Source organism: Pinus tabuliformis, chromosome Q, assembly GCF_031772625.1.
Source record: "Pinus tabuliformis cultivar Carrire ecotype Pingquan chromosome Q, CPIR1, whole genome shotgun sequence".
Taxonomy (NCBI): domain Eukaryota; kingdom Viridiplantae; phylum Streptophyta; class Pinopsida; order Pinales; family Pinaceae; genus Pinus; species Pinus tabuliformis.
The window spans coordinates 690,844,364-690,869,519 of NC_142296.1; positions in this window are offsets into that span (position 1 = coordinate 690,844,364).

Below are 25,156 nucleotides of genomic sequence, written 5' to 3' on the forward strand. Positions count from 1 at the left end.
GGCCCATAAACTCTTGGTGTTACATCTCCTCGGGTTAGGGTTTTGGTTGTTTAGGGTTTTCTCTTATTATTCAATAATAAAAAGGCCCTAGAGCCTCATTGTAACTCAGTTCAAAGGCATGTAGCCACCACATCGCTTCTCAAAGATAAGCGACCATCGCCCGAGCTAGTCTTATTTCCATTCTATTTGTAAGCATACTTCAGTATTTTATATTAATGACATGAAGTGTTATTTCTATTGAATCTCTATATTTATGGGAAGCTCAGGGTGTTACAGATGACAACATGAAGAAGACGACATTGGTTAGTGCTCTGCAAGATCGCGCTCTAACCTGGTATATCAAGTATGCTAATGATAACCTGAATGCTAGAGTGGCAGACATCTAGACGACACTGAATAGAGAATTCAGTAGGTCTAAGTTTGAAGCACAGTCTATTGTGGGGTTCAAAGAAATCTCGATGCAACCAGGTAAGACACCTTAGGAACTCGATCGTAGGTTGAAGTGTACAATCTGCGAAACTAACATGAACCTAATGGATGGACAACATTGCGAGTGGTTTGTGGCTTCGCTCTTGCCACACTTAAGGGTTGTGCTATGGTAGCAGAAGATAACAACTCAGACAGAGGCCTTGGATATCGCAATGAGTCTACATGAAACACCAATGCAAGATCCAAATCTGGGGGTTCAGCGGATCCATGCGCAGTTGAAAAATATTTTCCTTGAGATGCAAAGCTTGAAGCAGGATAGGACAGTTCAACCAGAGGTGCACAAAGAGGTATGGTGTCTAAAATGCAAGAGTCAGAGGCATGACAAAGACCATGGTCCAGTCTTTGCGAACTACCTTACAGGAGGAGGACCGATGCCTTTGAGGTCGAAAGCTCAAGCAGGACTGAGCACGAGGATTGTATTGTGGTGTGCTATATGTCAGGTAGTAGGAAAACATGCCACAAATAACTCTCATTTGTTGCAGAAGTTTGTACAGACACTACAACAACTGTTCTGCAAATTTTGTAGGTCGACAGGACATGATAAGCATAATTGCAGGAGTTATGAGTTGATGATGGATAGAACACCCGCCTATAGGGTATAGGCAGAAATGTGGCCCCCTGACTAGAGCATAGGGATGGCACGGATAGGATTTTAGGGGCAAAGACGAGGCCGAGGTGGAGGGGGACCTGGTAGAGGTTGGGGGCAGTTGATTTGCTACAATTTCGGAGGACCAGGACATTATGCCCGCGATTGTACCAACCCAACACATCCGTTGTGCAAGTATTGCACTATGTTTGATCATGAAACGGAAGACTGTCCTACGTTGATAGCAAGGATACGTGACAAAGGGGCGCTACCACCATAGCCTACTCAGAACCTATAGATGATGAGGTCTAAGCCGCACGAAGAAGATCCGAATGTGAATATAGTGCTCCAAAGTGGAATTGCAATAGGGGATGACAAGGGGAAACAACCAGAAGATGGTATGTGGGTTCACAAAGCTCCAACAAAGGAGACTGAGTTTGATTTGGAGCGCGCACGTGAAACCTTCATGGAAGCGAAGAAGAACTTCACTGAGGCCTCCACCTCGGAAGGCAAGGATAAGCTTGATCAGGAGATGGACCCTTCTATGCTTACAAATTTCCTGGAAACCTGTATGAAGTTACTGTTGGATAGCAAGGCTGTGAAGGGGCTATAGGAGCATATAAATAGATGCACTGGAAACACCACGACTGAGCTGTGCGTAGTGCGAAATATAGGTAAGCATAAAACAAGGACGGAACGAGAGATGAGACTGACCGTGCAGATAGGAGAGTATGAGATGGATCAGGTTATTTTGGACCTGGGGTTATGATCCAGGTCCAGATGTGACGAAGGACCCTTCCAAGACCTTTGACTTTCGTGATGTGTTAAATTTTCAATTTTAAAATACCATTAGTAAATACATATTCACGCTGTAAAGAAGAGGAACATGACAATCATCAGCAACATAAAAACATAAGCATTGATAATGGAGTTCATCTAGGAGGGACTACGTCTCCAGGCCCCGGTGTCAAGATGGTGTAGGCCACTGCATTAAGTGTTGTCAATAGTAATGATGTACATTAAAGGTGATGTCATGATCATACTAGGAAAATTCCCTCATGCAAGAGTGGCGCCAAAATATGTTCCACTACAGGAACTCTTAGTCAAAAGACTCCTATCAGTATGACACAAATCTCATGCACAATGAGCATCCCGCCAACATGGCATAAAAGGGATCTCAAAGCAAACATGCGTGGCGACACATGAATATCCCATCAACATACAACAAAGGGCTCTCAAAACACAACATGACAAATCATGACAATAAGTACATCACATAGATGATTCTGCATCACATCAAGTAGGAATCATGAAAATGAGTAAGAAACAGGATCCCACATCAAACATCAAGCAAGGACCTGTGCAGCACAATGCATAGCAAAAGAAGTACATGAACACTGCATATACCTCACAACCAAGGGCCATTTGAAGAAGCAGATGTCAAACTACTGAAGCTGCTCAGACCGTCGATCTCACAGCATCAATTGCATGGAAATCGCTACCCGCACATGAATGTTAACACTTGCATTCCACATATAAAATTGGTTGAAGAATAGAATGAGCGAATGAGAAATCTAAATGCACCATCAGATTTGTGGCATTGAATAGTGCAAAATCGACTCTCCAATTTTTTAATTCTGATAAGTTGAGAATTTGGGGCTCAAGGAATCTTTTAGATTCCCCCTAGATTCCTCAAAGATTCTGCTCCATGGGTGGACAGGAAATTTGCAACTCCAAAGGTGAATCTGACCTCTCCATTGCGATCCCTGCAGAAAACCATGAAAAATGACAGTAAACTTGACTATATTCTGACATGGAGAAAAATTGCCGCCTCGGGAAAATTGCAAGGATCACGGTTCCGCTCCCTATTTTTGTAGCAGTCATGTTTCCACCATCATACTGAAAATGGCTGAAAAATGCAAAACTTTGATGGAGAAACAGAGAACACCATTGCGTTCGTGGCGTCGAGAAGTGCTGAAACCATATAAAATTTTTCAAAATTTGACAAAGTGAAAATTTGGCCCTCTTGCAAAATGTTGCCTCGAATTGCATGCACTGCCTCCTCCTTTCCTAGTGTACTGATGAAAGGTGTTTAAATACAAAAAAGTGGTGGTGGATTTCTCAATAATTTAGTTGGCTGAGTTGGTTTGAGCTCATTTTATTACAGAGGAGGTCAGGCGGTCAAACCCTGCCTCCTCCTTTTTTTACATGACAAAAACCTTTAATGGGGAGGGAGGTTGGATTGGGCCTGCCTTGGGAAACCCACCCACCTCACCTGTCCCCTCTCCGTTGCCCATATCCTTCCTTTAAAGGAGGTCAGTTTTTTTTTTGGGTGTGGTTGGGTCCGTGCCCCAAGGGCCGGCCCACCACCCGCTATATATTGAACAATACCGTGGTGTGGGTTGTGAGGTGGCGGGGTCATGGCGCCCACCTCACTTATTTGTTGTTGGTTCCATGAGAGGGGCTAGGGGCCATGGCCCACCCCTCCGTAAATATATTTTGAGGTGGTTATGAGTTGGGGTGGTGGGGTTGGTGGCCCGCCACGCTTTTTTTATATTTTTTTGTATATATATATAAAAAAATTGCACCTCTTTTTTTTAATTCGGATTTTGACCGAAGGAGTGAATTTAACGAGGTGAAAACTTCACCTGGAATCTGGCTGGAGTTGGCCAGATTTTGTCGGCCAGAAAAATCAAAATTGCGGCCTCCTCAAGCCTTCCTAGTCAGCCAAAAGTCAACCAAACTTTGACTGCTTCTAAATCCTTCATCCGGACTCGGATTGATGAACCGTTCACAACACCATGATCATGACGATAATATTTTTAACATGAACTTGGTTCAAGCATAATCGAAACACTTTTATTTTCGAGCTTCCATCAACCCTCTTTATCCTATGTGTGTCTCTAGAGCCACTTGGATCAATCCTCCCCACTGAGGAGCTTTTAGTCCTCCAAAAGCATAAAAAATAACTTGCAACTTCTTTGTACCTTGTCTGCACCACAAGCGTCCTGAAAGGTCTCGCTTCTATCTCCTTCACCTTTGTTCTTCGGAGCCTTAAAAGATGAGCTGACACCTATGATCTGTAGTACATTTTTTTGCAATTTGACTTGCATGACCAACTAATGACCCAAGCATCCCAAACTTACCACAAGTTTTGAGCACATAATCGGTGGTCAAGTTTACATCAAGATGGACGCAACACTCTAGCTATGGAAACAAGGCCAACATATCATTGTTGCTTCAACAAGTGATGTAAAACACATCATCACTGCAACACATGATTTAAAATCATAAGGCCAAACACTATTGTCTTGACAAGTGATGGAAACATGACATCACTTTCAAAGTTTAGCATGCAACTCAAAATAATATCAAACATCATTGTTGCTAAACAAGTGATAGAAAACACATCTTCACTTTTACATTTTAAAATGCAACAAATGATTTACAAAAGCACGACCATGAAATGCTAACATATTTAGAAACTATTTTTCACTTATCAATGTGAATGGGTCGCCTCCTTGTGGCGCATTCATTTGTCAAACAACTGTTTCATCTGGTTCATGTACCGTCGCTTTGTCTTTAAGGTGCTGCTCTGGATGGATCCTCCAACAAGTGGCTTTTTGATGGCCACTTCTGTCGCAATGACTGCAATACGTCTTCTTCCTCCAGATTTTCTTAACCTATTTCCTTACATGTTGTTGAGATGGTCTTTCATGCCTCATCCTTTTGTGTGTTACCATTCTTTTCCAACACTTAGAAAATTTATGGTGATGTAATTCAAAAAAGGCACATGTTTTTCGATGCCATGTTTTATGCTCATCATTAACAACATGATTATAATCGAAATGAACATTCGCATGTAGAAAGTGGTTATACCTTTCCTTGCTGTCTCTGGTGGAGGTATGGCGATGAGAGCTTGCCTCAATGCTTTCCTTGCAATGGAAACTACCATGGGATGATGGGGATGTTTTCCCATCATTCTCTTTCCTCGACCATTTCAACGATGTCTCGGATGAATATGACACCTTTGAGCATTCTCCTTTAGTGTTTCTTGAGCCTAGAAATTCAGGTCTCTGCATAACCTCCAATGCTTGAGTTATGCCTTAGTTATTGACACCAAGTTCTTTTTCCTCCTTGTGCCTCATCTTGGTAAGTAGCCTCATGTTTGTCCCTGTAATTGGGATCTCCACATCTCCAACAGAAATCATACTATGTGATGACGAAACTGAAAGGAAATCAACATCTTTTACCTCCTCTGTCGATTTGGAAAGAATTGATGAGGGCTTCTCATCATCTGTTGTTGGTGGTTCGCTAGCTGTCTCAGTGCATTCCCCAACTTCCTTTCTAACATACCCAAGTCCTGCCTGACGGGGTAATTCTTCTACTTTGATGGGGTTGACAATGCCTTGGCCATTAACGCCCAAGCCTTTTCCTTCATATCCCATTCTCTTCAATAGTTTGGAGCCAATTCCTGTGGTGTGATTTTCAAAAACAGCTAAATCATCATCAGGAAATATACATGAAGATGGAGAACTACTTTTTACCTCACATGGGTCACGCTGCAGTTTTTCCAAGGCCTCGTCCTTTGCTTGTAGATGTTGTAGTAGACTATGTTTCTCCTCTTTCTCTTCGTGTAGATGCATCTTCAATTCAACATTCTCTATTTGAAGATTCTGGTTGTTATGCTTCAGTTCTTCTAGGGCATATTTTGTGGCTTGCAACTAAAGTTGCAATCGCTCCTTTTCCTCTGTCTCTTTTTGTAGAGTTTCATACATGATTTCCACCCTTTTGGAAATGTTGAGCATGGTCTCGTACATCGCTCTTTCATCGTCTGTTTCTGCAGGTTCCATTGTTCATGCTGCAATTCACGTCAAGCAAAGACCACTCTGATACCGCTTGATCCAGGTCTGGTTGTGACGAAGGACCCTTCCAAGACCTTTTACTTTCGTGATGTGTTAAATTGCATTTTTAAAAGACCATTAATTAATACATTTGCATGCTTTAAAGAAGAGGAACATGACAATCATCAGCAACATAAAAACATAAGCGTTGATAACAGAGTTCGTCCAGGAGGGACTACGTCTCCGGGCCCCGGTGTCAAGATGGTGTAGGCCGCTGCATTAAGTGTTGTCAATAGTAATGATGTACATAAAAGGTGATGTCATGATCATACTAGGAAAATTCCCTCATGCAGGAGTGGTGCCAAAAGATGTTCCACTACAGGAACTCTTAGTCAAAAGACTCCTATCAGTATGACACAAAACTCATGCACGATGAGCATCCCACCAACATGGCATAAAAGGGATCTCAAAGCAAACATGCATGGCGACACATGAGTATCCCATCAACATGCAACAAAGGGGTCTCAAAACACAACATGAAAGATCATGAAAATAAGTACATCACAAAGATAATTTCGCATCACATCAAGCAGGAATCATGAAAATGAGTAAGAAATAGGATCCCACATCAAACATCAAGCAAGGACCTGTGCAACACAATGCATAGCAAAAGAAGTACATGAACACTGCATATACCTCACAACCAAGGGCCATCTGAAGAAGTGGATGTCAAACTGCTGAAGCTGCTCGGACCATCGATCTCACGGCATCAATCGCATGGAAATGGCTGCTCGCACATGAATGTTCACACCTGCATTCCACTTAGAAAAATGGCTAAAGAATAGAATGAGAAAATGAGAAATATGAATGCACCATCAGATTTGTGGCGTCGAATAGTGCAAAATCGACTGTCCAATTTTTGAATTCTAAGAAGTTGAGAATTTGGGGCTCAAGGAATCTTTTAGATTCCCCCTAGATTCCTCAAAGATTCTGCTCCATGGGTGGACGGGAAATCTGCAACTCCAAAGAAGAATTTGACCTCGCCATTGCGATCCCTATGGAAAACCATGAAAAATGACTGTAAACTTGACTATATTCTGTAGCAGTCATGGTTCCACCTTCATACTGAAAATGGCTGAAAAATGAAGACCTCTGATGGAGAAACAGACAGCGTCATTACATTCGTGGCATCAAGAAGTGCTGAAACCATATAAAATTTGTCAAAATTTGACAAAGTGAAAATTCGGCCCTCTTGCAAAATGCTGCCTCGAACTACGTGCACTGCCTACTCCTCTCCGTGTGTACTGATGAACGAAGTTTAAATAAAAAATGTGGTGGTTGATTTCTTAATAATTAGTTGGCTGAGTTGGTTTGAGCTTAGTTTGTTACGGAGGAGGTCGAGTGGTAAAACCCCGCCTCCTCCTTTTTTTACATGACGAAAACCTTTGATGGGGAGGGAGGTTGGGCTAGGCCTACCTTGGGCGGCCCTCCTGCCTCACCTGTCCCCTCTCCATGGCCCGTATCCTTCCTTTAAAGATGTTCAATTTTGTTTTTGGGTGTGGTTGGGTCCATGCCCCAAGGGCTGGCCCACCACCTGCTATATATTGAACAATGTCGTGGTGTGGGTTGTGGGGTGGTCGGGTCATGGTCGCCCACCCCACTTATTTGTTGTTGGTTCCATGGGAGGCACCGGGGGTCATGGTCTGCCCCTCCATAAATATATGTTGAGGTGGTTATGAGTTGGGGTGGCGAGGTTGGTGGCCCCCCACCCTTTTTTTATATTTTTTTTGTTTATATATAAAACCAATTGCACCTTTTTTTTTAAATTTGGGTTTTGACTAAAGGAGTGAATTCAATGAGGCAAGAATTTTTCCCAGAATCTGGCCGAATTTGGCTGGATTCCATAGATCAGAAAAGTCAAAATTGTGGCCTCCTTAAGCCTACCCAGTCAGCGAAAGGTCAACTGAACTTTGACTGCTTCTAACTCCTTCATCCGGACTTAGATTGACGAATCGTTCGCACCACCATGATCATGATGACGAGATCTTTAACATGAACTTGGTTTGAGAATAATCGAAACACTTTGATTTTAGAGCTTCCATCAGCCCTCTTTGTCCTACATGTGTCTTTGGAGCCACCTAGTTTAGGTCAGATGTGAATGTCCTACCTAAACAGACTTGGGAATGGATGGGGAGACCTGCGTTACAATGGTCTCCGATTCAGCTAAGGATGGTGAATCAGCAAAATATCATCCCCATGGGGTGGTTGCAGGGGGTGCCCGTGGATATTAAAGGTGTGAGCGCGCTGCCTGATTTTGAAGTAATAGAAATTGTGAATGACAACCCCTACCTTGTGCTCCTTGGAATCGATTGGGCTACTGATATGAATGGGGTAATCAATCTAAAGAAGTGAAAGATGATATTTGAGAAGAAATCGCTATGCATAATAGTACCCTTATATCTTGCTGAGTGATCGCGCTATACTAAACCAATCTGCGATTATGAGAGCGATGATGATCTGGATTGTATCTATAAGATAACAGCGTGAGACCAAGACTGGGTGAATCCAACAATAGATGGGTGAATTACATGGGATTGTGAGAGTTCATGCACCTAGGACTTTGATGAGGAACTGGAACACTGGCAGAATTGGTTACATGAGGTAACTACACTAAGTTGTAACATGATGACTCGGTTGCTATGCTATGTGTCGTCAGAGGTAAGAAATCTGCCTACTTATGATGGCCTGAATGATGTAGATATTTTCCTGGATGCATTTGAGAGGGAGGTACCAGAAAAGCAGCGCTTCTAGGCATTGGATTACACACTGTACACTACGCCCACTAGGTGGTGGGGTATGCACAGGGGAAAGCTTTTATGATTGGCACGAATGTAGGAGAATGATGAGAACTCTCTTTGGGAAGCCGAAGATGTGAATGACAAACAAGTATGATGGGCATGATGATCTGCGCACACACTTGGACAAATGGGCCCAGACTTATGGAGAGAAGCCCCATCCTAAATGGGTGCACTTGTTCTGTCATACCTTGGATATTGTCCTGATGAAATGGTATGTAGAAGTAGAGCTCCGCCATGGGACAGGTGAATGGGATATCCTGCATGAAGGATTCATGTTGAAATTCAGTTTTGAAGATGGGTTTGATAATATTGATGAAGCGCTACAAGAGGTGAAAGCAACAATATTTAGGATACCGTTGGATCCTTTAGACCTGATTCTGCCTGAATGGGCTACTCAAATGAGTCACGCGCTAGAATGTTATAATATAACTGCTAAAGAAGAGGATGAGAATCAACAAAAGATTAACATCCCTAAAACAAAAGGTCACCGCGAGGTTGAAGGACCACAGGTTGAGAACCCTGATATAACTGCGCCATTGAAAACGAAACAAGTAAACGTTGGTACTGAGGTAGAGCCCAAATTCACAAAGATTGGAGATTATTGGGACGACATGATGGTGGATAAGGTTGCTGAATTGCTCCGCAAATACCAAGATTTATTGCCTACCAAGTTTAAAGATCTGAAGGGGATAATCGGGGACCTAGGTATGATGAAAATCACGTTGAAACCCGACACAAAGCTGGTTAAGCAAAGGCCTTACCATCTCAATCTGAAATATAAGGAAAAGGTCTGCTTAGAGCTAGACAAGATGCTCGTGGCAGGCATCATTGAGCTTGTGGAAGAATTTGACTAGGTAAGCCTTGTGGTGGTACAGGAGAATATGCAAAAGGATGAAATAAGGATATGCGTGGATCTCAAAAAGTTGACGCTTGTGTACATGATCCTTTCCTAACTCCATTCACTGATGAAGTGTTGGACAATGTAGGAGGCCAGGAAGCATATTCCTTTACTGACGGGTTCTCGGGGTTCCACCAGATCAAAATTGCGCTAGAGGATAGAAGAAAGGCAACCTTCGCGACTGAGTGGGGTTGTTTTCAGTACACTGTAATTCTGTTTGGATTGAAGAATGCAGCTGCGATCTTCTCACGCGTAGTTGTTACTGTGTTCAAGGAATTTATTCATAAGTTCTTAGAGGTATACTTTGATGATTGGACTATGTTTGGGCTGGTGAAACGTCATGTGGCAAGCCTACGCCTGATGTTGGATACCTGCCAAAGATACCAGATCGCGCTCATTCTAAAGAAGTGTCTGTTTTGTGTTCCCTTTGGGACCTCATTGGGTCGTGTGGTTTGCAGATAGAGACTGATGGTAGACCCCGCGAAGATCGCAGTGATACTAAACTTGGAAGTGCTGAGGAGTGTGAAATAGTTGCGTGCTACCTTGGAACATACGGGATATTATAGAAAGTGTATCAGAGGCTATGCCTCGATCACCATGCCTATGGAGAAATTGCTGAAAAAGGATGTAACATTCTACTGGAATGAAGACTGTAAGAAGAGCCTAGATGTGTTGAAAGAAAATATGGTCACTGCAATGATCCTAGTCTTCCCGAATTGGAAGAAGGAGTTTCACGTACATGTTGATGCATCATATATAGCGTTGGGAGCAATATTGACACAGGCTGGTGGACAAGATGTGGACCACCCTATCGCATGTGCAAGAAGAAGGTTATCTAAAGAAGAGAAGAACTATTCCACTTCCGAGCGTGAAGGGTTAGCGATGGTATATGCACTCCAGAAGTTTTGGCACTACTTGCTGGGAGGCCATTTTAAGATGTACACATATCATTCTGCACTGAAGTACCTGGTCAATAAGCCTGTGTTGGGGGGGAGAATCTGCAGATGGTTGTTATTGTTCCAGGAATATGATTTTGAAGTTATTATGAAGCTTGGACAACTGAATGCGGGACTAGACCATCTGTCACGCATCAAAACAGGGGAAGAACCCACTAATTTGGAGGAAGGATTGCCTGACGCGCAGCTATTTGCAGTGCGCGTCGTAGATGGTCATTTTGAGGATATAATACACTTCTTAATGATAGGGATTGCACCAAAAGGATACACTGTCTAGTAGAAGAAGGAATTAGTGGTGCGTGCGACAGATTTCTCTGTCATAGCTGGGCATCTATACAAAATGGGGTCTAATGAGATATTGCAACAATATGTACCTGAGTTTGAAAGAAGCAGCATCCTCACAGACACTCATGGGGGCGCCGCAAGAGGACAATACACAGGAAGAGCGACTGCGCAGAAGATTCTATTCATAGGGTTATGGTAGCCAACCCTCCATCAGGAATCAAAAGCATATTGCAAGGCATGCGATGTATGTCAAAGTACTGGTAGGCCATCGCTGAGTGATAGATGCCTTTGAATCCACAGATGACATTGCAACCCTTTGAGAAATGGGCGATATATTTTTTGGGACCCATTTAGCCCCAAGGAAAGAGAGGAGCCAGATACATTATCACCGCGAGAGAATATTTGACTCGTTGGGTGGAGGCACAACATGTGAAGGATTGCACAGGTGCGATTGCTGTGAAGTTCCTCTTTGAACATGTACTAATGTGATTTGGCTATCTAAAGATCTTGATGACTGATCACGGTACGCACTTTCTAAATGAGATGATCAGCGCGCAAATGGAGGAATTTTAGGTATATCACCAGAAGAGCATGCCTTATCACTCACAAGCTAATGAGATGGTGGAAGCATTAAATAGAGTGCTTGAGAACACACTGACGAAGGTTTGTAATGTTTAGCAAAGTTATTGGGACCTACGCATACCTACAGTATTGTGGGCTTATCGAACGACCTGCACGAAGTTGACTAGACAAACCCCTTTTAGGCTTGTCTATGGTGTTGAAGTGGTAATGCCTATGGAATATATTGTGTCTAGTCTATGCATAGCAGCGCTTATAAGTATGAAAAATAGTGGAGCCTTGGAGGAAAGGCTTGAACAACTGGATGAGCTTGAGGAAGAAATATTTCTATCTGGATTTCACCAACAGGTCCAAAAGTAGCGCGAAAAGGCATGGCATGATCAACATATTAAGTTGCCCACCTTTAAGGTAAATGACCTAGTTTTGTTATATGATCGTAAGTTTGATAAATTTCCAGGGAAGTTCAAGATGCATTGGTTAGGGCCTTATGTCAGTAGGGAGATTACCAATTGAGGAGCGGTACAGCTAGTCAAATTGAATGGAGATCCCTTCCCAGGAAAGGTGAATGGTAGTTGCTTGAAGCCATACACCAGTGGTATAGCCACGTGACTAGATGAAGGCACCACAATCTTAGCACTCCAGGAAGCTTAAAGGAGGCACGGGACTATAAACTACACTACTTAGGTTGGGGAGCTGCATGAGTGGAGGATGGTGCAAAGCAAGGAAATGTCACAGGGTCCGCAACAGTGTGGAGGGAGCTACGCTACCGAGGGAGAAATCACGCAGGTCGACTAGAAAGTGACCGTTAAGGTCATTATTCATGATTTGACAGTTGTAATCAAGCCAAATGGAGCAGGTGGTCAGCATTTAAGACGAAATTTATGGCTCAGATCCTTGAAAATCTCCCGCCAATCCAGCATTAATGGACCAAATTTGAGGGGAATAGTCGGATTTGAATTCAAAATTCCCTATAAATTACAAGTGGCTATTCAGCGAAAAACACTTGGCATTTTGATAATTGAGTTGTTGAGCTCTAAGACACCCATGAACCGAGAATTCTTCGAGACTTTCAAGGAGACTCCTAAATTTGCAAACTTGCCAGAGATGACATGAGCACTGTTAGAAAGCATTATGTTGACACCCGCAGAAATTATGCATATCGAACAAGTAGTAGAGAAGGTGGCACAGGAAATGGAAATAGAAGCAGAAGTAGTTGCTCTAGAAGTGGTGGAAGTATTGGCAGAGGTCCCTAAATCTCTGAGGACGCCAAGACAAAAGCCGAACCCAACCAAGGAAACTGTGAAGGATAAGAAGGGCAAGCAGCCTGCCATACCAGTGTGTGCATCACTAAGAAGAAACCCACCGAAGCCTACTGCATAAGAGAAGGGAAAAGCCATAAACTTAGAACTAGAGGAAGAAGACATTGAAGACATCCTGATGGACGATGAGGATGTGGGAGTTGAAGTTGAGTAGCCTAAGGCATAGACCCTATTACTCGGTTTCCATAGTATGTCCCTCCGCGCAAGCCTAAGTCCAAGGTGCCGAAGGACATTGATGAAAGTAAGACTCCCCTGCAAACCCCTCTGCTGCCGGATGAAATTGTTTTCGATGGTCCAAGCTTCACATGAGTGCCGCTGCTGAAACTCAAAGACTAGGACTTAGCGGACCATGAGAAGTTCCCACACCTGGCGACTGAGTAGCTAATGTGCTGCATCATTGACACAAATTCAAGAATGACCGCATTGGAGCCATGGAGGCGGCTCAAGGGAGTAGAAAAGGCGGGGTTGCTCAACCTACTCTAGGTGCCGCACTACAACCACACCCCAGTAACAGTTTTGGTCATCAAGCAGCTGTTGTGCTTGGTGCATGATGGGTGTCTGTGGGTGGAGAAGTCGATACCCATCACAGATAGGTTGATTCACCAGCTAACGCAACTGCCATATATAGGAGAGAATCCGACCAAGATCTTTGACGGAAAAGGTGGCGAATGGGATCTCACAGAATCAATGAAAGAAATATTTAAGATGGTGAAGAAGCTGCGTGGATACGCTATATCCAGTATTTGCGATGCCACTGTGAAGGTAGCCACACAGATCTTAGCGAGGAAGGTAATGAGGAAGTGTTGTGTCAATGAGGTGTCAACGTCTGTCATCGCGCTCACAGCACAGTGCGATGAAGGAGTCCAATTCAACTAGTCAGAATACCTTCGCGGAGAGTTCTTGGCAAACTGTTGCGAAGCACGAGAGCTCAACGAGACATTCTACTATGCGTGGCTCTTGCTTTCAATTGTGCTAGTAGTGTGGGAGCTACCAGAGGACATCGAGTTCCCTTCGGTCACGCCAGACCTCCCTAAAGCAACGAAGTACGCTTCGCTGTGGGCAACCAAGTACGCACAGCGAGTTAGGGACAACAAGATCTTTTGGATCTTGATGGAAATGAACATTTGGATGGCCATCAATCGCAAGTCGCGATTGTCACCTACGGTGTATTCCAACCTACAGGCTACGCTGAATTCAAAGCTAACTTCCATCCAATATCCATCAGGACGTAGAAGGACCCTGAACAGAAATGGTATGACTTGTCATATTTGGAAAAGGATGATGCGATTGATGCGGTGCTTGATCAATGGCTGGCAGAGTGGCGCTCTACAACAAATTTGGTGGTGGGGGGAAGCAAGTCTGTCGCGCAGAAGAAAAAGGAGGAGGCCAAGCTTAAGATGACACAGCTGGCCGAAAAGAGGAAGAAGGAGGCTGCTAATAAGGCTCAGGCGAAGCGCGAGGCTGCGAAGTCGCGAAGTAGATAGGGGGGACAGAGCGAGGCTCTCATAATGGTGTGAGGCTACCTTCACATGAGACCAAGGAGGAAATAGATGAACAACAAGGTGCGGACCCTTAGGAGACATCCGCCCGCATCAAGTGCCCAAGAGAGCTGGAGAAAGGAGGGTCCAAGAAGAAATCAAAGGCAACGAAGACCTCGCTGGACCACATGACATTAACAGAGGGAGATATACATGATATCAGCGACATAGTGATGGATGTCACCGTGGAGGCCCTGCAACAATTTGAATAATAGCAACAAATCGTCTTAGGGGCCATCTAGATAGGGTTGCAGGAGTTGCAAAACCGTGCATTTCAGGCAAGTACGGTGTCTACTAGCCTGACTATCGACACTTCATAGGCTGCTGATATGTTGTGCACGAAGACTTCCAGTGCGATAGTGTTGCCAGACGGAGCACTGACCATAGAAAATGAGGTTGACAGGACCACTGTCAGTGCCTTAAAGGGAGTCGGATTGAACTTGGCAGTGCTCCCACGTGAAGCACTCCACCTCTTGCAGGATGGATGAAATTCCAGAGTTGAGGGCCCAAGAGCACTATGACCTCCAGGTGATTAGTGAATAGCGGATCAATAATGAGAAGATGGCACTACAAAGAAATGTTGCCATCACTGTTGAGACCAAGGCGACCAATCAAAGAAAGCAGATTATGCAAGTCATTGAGGAGGCCTGCTGAATGGTCCCAGAGTTGGCCATTCTAGAGGAGGAGTTGTCGAGATATGCATTTTCAAGTTGGCCACAGGGGTGCGCGACACTCGGACTGAAATGGCATGGGTTCAGTTGGAGTTGAACCTGCAAATTACAGAGTTGCAGTTGAAGGCCTAGCCTTCAACCCCGCTAGAAGTAAAGGAACAGTGGGCGACCGCAGTCACAGAAGCAGTAGTGGCAGTGGATAGTGCAGTAGCAGACTGCACGCAACTGTTCGAGCAGTCATTTGAGGTCCTAACAAGCCTGCAGGAGGACCCCAATGTACAAAGTCTAGAGACAGAAGCGTGCGAGCTACAACAATGCTATGATGAGGTTAAGGGCATAGCGTGAACCGTCGCGATGACACAGAGACTAGCCAAGCTGCAGGAGGCCAAGAAGCTGAAGGAATAGGTGGACGGAGCACTGCACAAGGAAGCAGTGCTCAGGGTGAGACTAAAGCCCTAGCTGGATGAGGCTTACACAGTAATAGGCAATATCGAAGGCAAGCTTGCGACTTTGCATGCAACGCAACAAAAGCTTTAGGCTGACAGCGCTGGAGCAGTAACCGAGAAGATAGTGGAAGACGCGAAGCAGGTGGCAACTCAGTGCACGACCGAGGTTGCAGTCATACGGGTCGAGCTAGAAGGACTTCATGCAAAGATCTCTGCACCTATCGAGTGACTCGAGGGCGAGTCACGATGTTTGTGTTGGGGGCATGTTGGGAACGGGATCCTCTAAAGGACAATTTTGGGGCTAAAAGCCCATATTTTGGTCAAATTTTGTAAGAAACTTGTAAAGACTCTGCATTTTGTGGTCGCGGAGCGCGTAGGTGTTATAAGTCATAAAGGGTTGTCCGCCCTTAGTTTTGTAAAGTAAAGTCGGCTATAAAAGATCTACCCATGGTCCGCGGACCATGGGATTGTATAAAAAGAGCTAAGCTCTAAGTAGTTTTAGAAGAAAAAAGAAAAGAGAGTGATAGTTCTGAAGTAGGATGTCTAAGTTTTGGGTCATATCTTAGGTAGAGGCTCTGCAGCTGAGTGCGTAAAGGCCTAAAGTAGAAGTCCACAGCTGAGTGCGCAGACCCTTGTAGCTATGTGCATAGGGTGAATAGAGCCTATAATCGCTTGGAAGATATCAATAAAGAGAAGTATTTTACAATTTCTGTGTCTTTGTTCTGATTAATGCATCTTATCATTTTATGTATGAATTTCCTTTATAATGCTTATGTGATGCATGAATGTGTATAATTATGTTGGATAATTGAACGCGTATAAGAATATCTGCTTACACAGTGCTAACTGTGAGTATCTAATAAGATAAGTAAGACACTTAGACTAGTTTAGGAATCTACACGATGCGTTGCCCTAGCAGCGCGAAAGGGTCTAGATCAAGGGTTAGGGTTGTGCGAAGGATAGCTGAACCCTTTTGCGGAGGTATTGAAGGACGAAATAGAGGGCTCGACTAGCAAGCCCTAGATCGAAGCGACCTACGCGAAGGTAGGAATAAAGGGAATTAAACGACATCACAACCATCTCAGGGTGCGGAAACTTGGTTCCAACATCCCCCCATACTGCTTCGGATAAGACTTTGGTTTGCGCTCCGCTGGATGATGCTGAAAGGGCCAGTAGTGTAGAGATTTGTTTGACTAACTAACGTTGAACCTGGGTTAGGCCCCCTCAAGCCAACACCCTTCTCATCTTTGTATAAGCTATCTTATCAGAGCCCTATCAAATAGTCTTTCCAGCAATCCACCTAAGCTCTAACCAACCCAATGTCATTCACATCCATCCAGACAAGATATTGACCATTCCAGTGCTTGATGACCTGATAGAGAAAAATAAAGCCCTTGGATTCAAGAACAGAAATGAAATCATCTAGAAGAGTAATGGATGGCTTGGTTCCCGCTATGTTATCAATGCCAATAAGAATCTTAGAACCGAACCCAAAGGACCATCTCATAAGATTGAGAAACCATCCTTTTATTTTTTCGAAGCTCTGTCATATGAAAGAGCCCTTTCTAATACCTATGTTGCCTTGTCTGAACCATTCAATGAAGTCCCATTTCCTCAGGTACTTATGTTTGATAATATCCTACCAAATCTCATGGCCAAATATTTCTTTGCATAGTGATTTAATCAAAAGTGCCCATCCAAAAATTTTCCAATCTAGCAAACCTCAACCTCCAAGGTCCTTAGGTTTGGCTATCTTTTCCCATCTAGCCAAATGGTATTTATTATTCACTCTGCCGCTAGACTAGAGGAATCATGTAATAATGGATCGTATCTTCTTCAAAATAGTTATTTGGAGGGAAAATAAATGGGACCCATATACCAAAATTTGTTGTAAAACCAATTGGATCAGAGTATATCTCCCACCCAAAGAGAGGCACTTGTGCATCCCTCTGTTCATTTTATGCTTAAACTTGTCCAGAATCCATGTCCAGTCTCTAACTTTGTAGTTATTTAGTTTCAAATGAAATCCTAAGTAGGTCATGCCATCCTCAACCTTCTTCATCCCAACGCAAAATAAATGAGAAATATGTTCGATCTCTTGCGTTTCCTCATTATAATACAAATGAAAGGATGTATTACCATTAGTAGTCAAGCCTGAAACCTCTCCAAACCTCTTAATAATAGCATTTAGAACTTCCCATTGTGTTCTAGAAACCTGTCTAAAAGCGATGGCATTATCAACAAAGAACAAATGAGTAACATCCACCGTGTCAGCCATTTTGATAGCCCTAAAAGTGCCAGAGCCTTGAGCCATCCTATTCTTTAGACTAAGGCCGTCCATGACGAACATTAAAAGTAAGAGGGAGAAAGAGGACCCTTGTCTTATACCTCTACCAACCAAAAAAAACTTCATAAGATATTTATTAATAAAAACAGAAAAATTAGTAAAGGTAATGCATGCCATAATCCAATTTGTAACACGAACACTTAAGCCTACCTTGATAAGAATAAAGCGTAGAAAAACCCAATCAACAGAATCATAAGCCTTATGTAAGTCTAACTTTAAGATAACATCATCCATCATGGAATGTAAACCATGAATTTGTTACTATTTTATTTAAATTAACGCTTTAAAAAAATAGTTGTAATGGAGATTAGAGAAGTAAACGTGAGAATAACTATATGAAAACTGTAAATACATTCCATCATTACATGCCGTATATGAAAAAGGATTGGAAAAATGACATACGTTAAAAACTTGTAAATATGTTAGTTATAATCTAAGTAAATGTAGATTATATAAGCTATAATTAAGAAAAATAATTAAAATATAATTAAAATGTTATTTTATTATTTAAATATAAAAATGTATTCATTAAATATAAAATTTATAATAAATAAATTAAAATAAATAAATAAATTATTAAATTGGGAAGTTTTAATAATTTTAAAATATTGATTTTTATATTATGGATTTATACATTTATAAATGATAGTTATTATAATTTTTATATTTATTACATTATAAAATATTATGAGAAGTTAAGACAAGAATTATAGAGATTTTACTCCATGAAATTCTAACATAGCATGTGAGTTAGTGGCATATTAAACAACATCATATTAAACAATATCTTTAATTTGACTACATTGAAAAATATCTCTAAAATTCACATTATTTAACCCCCTACTAATATAAACCCAATAACACTTTCTCAATTTCAAACACCTTTATTTTCATTAGATATTGTAGGTATCTATTTTTTCATGAATATTTTTCATAAATATTTTTCATACCCCTGTAGAGCTATAAAAAGGGTCTCTTTCACCTCTAATTATCTCACATTAATATGTCAATCCAGGAGCGTTTGGTTATTACAAAGAGTGACTCAATCCGAGGCTATTTGTCAGAGTAATGCTAGTAGTACAACATTCTTACAAAAATACAAGAGTAAACGGATGCTTTCCTATAACCAAGTTACTTCAAATGACTAAAGCACTCACTCTTAAAACTAGGCAACTGATCAGTCAAGGGTTCGGTGACGATAACCCATCCCTTTGGAAACTGACGGAAAGGAAATAAAAGCAAGGAAAATCACACATTCAGAAAACCAGGCAACTTACCAGTCAAGGGTTCGACCGCAATAGCCCATCCATTTGGAAACTGATGGAAAGGAAATTAGAGCATGGATCACAGGTCTAGGAGCGAGGCAGTGAATGTCGAGGCTCACTACAGCCTTGGATCGTCTCTCACACCAAAATAACAAATGCAAGTAAATGGAATGGCAAATAGCAAAATGGAACAACAAATAAAGAATTGAACGACAAATCTGGAATGGAACAACAATAATAAAATGGAACAGCAATCAAACAACTAAGTCTCGCGAGTCATAACCAAACTTAATCTATTAACCCAAATGCACTCTTCACAACCAAATATCAATCTCTCACTCTTAAGGCAAATCAAGCAGAACTCACTAATGGAACAGCACTAACTATTGATAAATTATGGAACAGCACCAATAGATCATACACACGTAACACACTGGAATAGTAATCTGATCAATCTTAATTTAACAGCATTATTTCTGAATACAACTTCGAATGAATCTATGACGTAAATGTTCAGTACAAGAGCTCTGTAACGAGACAGTAATAATATTCGGCCAAGACTAATAATCATTCAATCAACTCTGAAAGGATCAGTAATATAATGCAGAGTCAATACACAATTCTATCTGTAAAAACCTTAATGGATTAATCTTAACAAAGCATGTAATAGCGATTCATAAAGCATATCAAATTACCAGATAACAACGATAAGCAAACCACGCAGAAATCAAATTGTAGTGGTACAGAAGCAAGTGTCCTCCGGGGCCGGGCCCTTAGCCTCAAGGGTACACCGCTTTGAGTTAATCTAGATGCAGAGATACGGTAATCACCAAGTTTATATTAACACATAAGACACAAGTACAATGAACCAGTTCTCAACGAGACTCGATGATCAAAGTTGATCTTTTACAGAAAATTACATAAAAGTATATATGTCCCCTAGGTTAACAGTGTTGTCTCTTTATATAAAGGTGACGGCGGAGATGTCTAAGTAACAAGATAAATAAAGCAGCGATGCCTTAGGATCAAAGATCCTGAGGGATTCGCCAAACTATCAATCCTTAATCTTTTCTTTTCTTCTCCGCCGAGCTGGTGTCTTCTCCTCCTTTTCCGGGCCGATTTGCTTTGATCTGCTAAGCCTTGTTTACATTTGGTTTCCCTTCAAAGGGACAACAGTTATCTCGTCTTTATCTTTTCCTTTGGAACGGCAACTCTTCGTTTTCATCCTTTCCTGCACAGAAGAATAACAACTATCAGTGATTAAGTCTTGCATATTAATTCACATGTTTTGTTATAATTCTTTATTGTTTTCCAGATTCATGATGCAAAAAGGTTTACAAATTCTACTGAAAAGCTATTGAAATAATCATCAAAAGCATACCTTTTTGGTACTCCACACACCCCCCTGCTTACCCTGTTTCATGCCCTCATGCAAACATTGTAGTTGACATGCAAGGAAGTGAGAGAATAGGCTGGAGAAGGAATCTCATGCGGAGGCCTACAACCATGATGAGTGACTAGATAGTCAAAGAACTGACCTGTTTGACCCTCAGGCATCTCATACAGGGCTTGATATCCGGGTGCAGGGTGCCAAATAATTGGACTGTGAAATCTATATCCTAACTAGGATGGCCCTGCTTTCAAAATGCTCTCACCATAGAGGTTCAAACGGTTGGCAGCTAATTCAAAATTCTCATACTTAAACGGTTCCCTGAGCTGGATGTTTGGATTAGAGATTCGGTACCGAAATTTGGCTGCATCAATGGCGAGGTCTTTGATGGAAAGAAAATACTCTAAACTTTGTCGAATGAGTGCCTCATGCATAGGTCCTAACGTTTCAATGACACCTGGAGTTCTCATAAGGTTTCTATGTGCTTTCCATAACCGCACTGGGTCCCTAGGTTTAGCCCTTACCCACAAGTCTAGGCCATTTTCCTGCCTTTGGAAAGTGTTATAGGCTTTGAGCCATTTAATCTGATTAACCCCGAATGAGATGAATGCTTGCAACTGAATGTCCCCAACAAAAGGACCAGGGTTCAATTCAGTCTCTTGATCTAGCACGAGGTTATGCAAATAAAATTCACACAACAATCTCTGGACCTTCACCCCATAATGTTTACAACAGTCTATAAAGTCATTGACAGTGTTGATTTGTATAGGGGCACCTGCTTTAACAGCTTTTATTTTTAATTGTAAATATCGTTCTAGTAAAAACAAAGCATAGTTTTTGGCAGGGGCCCTACATGCTAAAACGTCATTGTATAAAGAACACAAGGTATCCATCTGCTTGATAACAGTATCTAGCCTACGGGTTACCTTTGCAGCTTTCTCTTGTTCCTTTCGCCACCCTTCAAAGGCCTGGCTTTCAGATTGATTGACGTTCCTTAGTTGCTGTTGTAACTCTTCATATTTCTCACGGGGGACCGTTTGCTCTCTAAGTTGTTCAGCTTCTTGCTGGGCTTGCTTCATCATCTTATGCAAGGTTCTTGTCTTCAGATCTCTTTTCCATAGGTCAGTGGAGGCCGGGAGTTCTACCTGAACTTTCTTATTACGCTGTTTGGAGTTCAGAACCCTTATTACCCCTGAGGGTGGTGCCTTTGTCTGGATTTCCTTGTTCTCCTTTTCTTTTTTAACACGAATATCAGCTTGCTGTTGTTCCTTTTCAAATGGAACAGCAGTCTGTTCCTCAACATCATTTGGAACAGTCGTCTGTTCTTCAGCATCATTTGGAGCAGCAGTCCGTCTACTGCGGTCTGGACTAGTCTCTGAATCTTTCTCCTCGGGTGCTTCTTCGCTGTTCTGCTCTGGCTGTTCTGGGGTAGGAACCTTAGCTAGTTCTGTCTCTGCTTTTTCTGCTCCTACTCCCTCCGGAATTTCCTCTGGTGACTTGGGAACAGAGTGTTCCCGTTCAGTATCTCTTATCTCCGCTTCATCATGAACATGTAGTTTTCCTTCTTTTGCCTCTACTGCATGTGATTTTTCAAATGCATTTTCTTCTTGGGGTTTTCCATGGAGGTCTGTTGGACTGGAAGGTTGGCCATACTCACCCATATTGGCCAAAACTGCGGCCAATTTGTCTTCTCCCACTGGATCTTGTGGTGGGATACCTTCCTGCTGTCCTATTTCCTCCTCCTGCTTTGATTGCTCGGTCTCTATCTCGGAATGCTCAGCTGCTTCCTCATTTTCCTCTTCAGATTGCTCAGCCCTCTTTTCAGATTTCTCGGCCTCCTTTTCATATTATTCTATCTCTACTTCTAGTCGTGAGGGTTGCTCGTCCTCGATTACCACTGGCTGGCTGGTGCTCTCCTGGAGCTTTTCCAGCCTTCCTCTTATTCAAGCTAACCGGGCTGATTTTTTAGGCATCTCTGGCTGTTCGGGTGTATCGGTGGTCATGCTTACACTTTGCCAATTCCTGGTGTATTTCTGGTTGTTTAGATGCACTAGCAACATGTTTTTGTTTTACCAATTCTCTGCCTTTTTCTGGACGTTCTGGTGTGCTTGTAGAATGTTTTCGTTTTGGGGATGGTGCTGTCACTCCCCCCTCAATCATTGCAATCAGTTCATCCCAGCTGCTTTGCTACTGGGTAAGACTATGACTAACTACTAATCGAATTAATCCATGGTGACTGACGACTGACTCTACATGCTGTTCCTTTTTTAGGCTTCGTGCAGCATCATGCAGTAATGAATTCAGAAGTGCAGGTAGATTTACAGAGCATTTTTACTTTAAAACAGCTAAGAGTTTAAGATGTCGTGGCCTTACCACGTCTTTCCTCCCCTCGCAGGTAATGTAACTCTAAACTATTCTTGCTAATTCGATCCAGGGTTCTCCAAGGGTTGCTGGCAGAACTCCCTTCCCCTTAATTATCAAGCTCTGACCTTCGTCCTGGAAAATTTCCATGATCTTCTGTAATCTTTCCTTCTTTAGTGTCCATACTGGTCCGGTGGCTGGTAGTCCCGAGACTTCTACAATTATATTTTCGGTGACCGCTATCCGCTTCCCCCTTACTGTGGAGTGGTTCTCCTGCAGGTTCTACAAAAATTCCATCACTACTGTTTCATTAGGCTCCTGCAGGCGACTGAGATAATTCAGCCACCCTGCTCTTTCTAGGATCTCTCGGGCAACAGCGGAGACTGTCAACTTCTGAGGTTTGCTTCTAATTGCCCTTCCTCCCATGGTTTCACTGTGGATCCTTAATGGAACAGCAACTGCTTGTGCTGTTTGAAACATAGAGAGGGTGCTAATCGCAAGCTTTGGAAAAAAAAAAACACAGAGTATGCAACAAAAATGGATTATGAACAGCAACTTGCGTAAAAATAGAAATGTCATGCCGTTAAGCCATGCCATACCATTGTACGCTATCTTTCCCGAATAGTGAGCTGACATGTTGTTCAGGGAATAATGAGGTTAACCTCCCCCCCGCAATGTGATAGGCTGTCCCAGCCGTCAAATAAAGGAGCAGCACCCGATCTGCAACCAAGTCATAAAGGAACAACGTATGAAATTATGCCATGTTTAGAAGGACAACGAATTATCGAAATCGAGGCAGAGAGTTGATCACATATTACGTAAGAGGCTGCTGTGATATGATATGAGGCTGGGGGATAGGACGTCTGTCGTACTTGCCAAATCTCAAGTGGTCATTGTCACTTCCTTTGCCATGATTGGTGGTAATAAATGTTCATGCGATGTATAAATCAGGAAATAATATATGATTAGTTCCTTAGGATATAAGAAACAAAAGAGTATTAGTATCTTACCCATTGGAATAACTAATGTGACTTCAATACCATTAACAGTGCTCTGCTGCCGACATGTGTCCGTAACCTTGGCAGAGTTGTTTTTTTTTACCCTTGGAACCATGATCCTTTGTGTATACTTAGGAATGTTGTTATGTCAAAGTGTAGGCCATTATGCTGGCTTGATGACTAGTTAACCATAATGCCATTCACTAGGAAGGAGTGAAACATGGGCAGGCCGGCTCGTGATGAGACCTCCTATTCTAAGGTTCGTTTTTTTGATATACCTTTTGGACCATATCCCTAGTGTGGTGGCCATAGTGGGAATGCCACTTCACTTTCTTCCTCATGATCATGGTAGGTTGGCTCTTGATGAGACCCCCTATCCTGCATTTGACATCTCATAAATCATGTTCACACACATTTTTTATTTTTCATAGTCTTTTCCTTATTTATACACAAAGGGTGGTTCAACACTCCTTAAGAGTAGGAATGGTGGAAGAAGTCTTATCATCTCAATAGGAAGATATAAGCCATTTGCTCTTATTCCTAAATAATAATCAAAGAGGGTTAAAGGGATCAGCATGATAAAGATAACCAATCAGAGAAAAATTAGTAAAACAATGACAACAAAAGATAAGAAATAAGTATATCCTTCCTTTTGTCCTCTTACCAATGCAGAGCCTTATAAATATAGCGATTTATAATTTGCGGATTTCGGTATGTTGTGATTTTATATTCATTGCATAAGTGCATAGCTATATTTTAAAGACTTGAAAGAATATGGGCAAGAAGCATCCTCTTATTAAGATCAACAAAAGGAGTAAGCTATTTCACAAGGAGAGCAAAAGTATGCTAGTGGTGTTCCTCATGGAAAAAGACGAAGAATGCAAATGCAAATGTCGTTCCTTTTGAAAAAGGAACAGCAGCAATCAAAAGTGTTGTTCCTTCGAAAAAGGAACAGCAAAAGAGGCAAAAATGCCGTTCCTTTGGAAAAGGAACAGTAGAAATCAAAATATGTTGTGCCTTTGGAAAAGGGACAGCAAACACACCACAGTGCCGTTCCTTTTGAAAAAGGAACAACAAAAATCCAAAATGCTGTTCCTTTAGAAAAGGAACAGCAGAACAAGCAAAGTCGTTCCTTTTGGAAAAGGAACAACAGAAAATCAAAGATGATGTTCCTTTGGAAAAGGAACAACAGAAAATCGAAAGTGCTGTTCCTTTTGAAAAGGAACAACAGAAATCAAAGATGTTGTTCCTTTGGAAAAGGAACAGCAGAAAACCAAAGATGTTGTTCCTTTGAAAAAGGAACAACAAAAATCGAAAGTGTTGTTC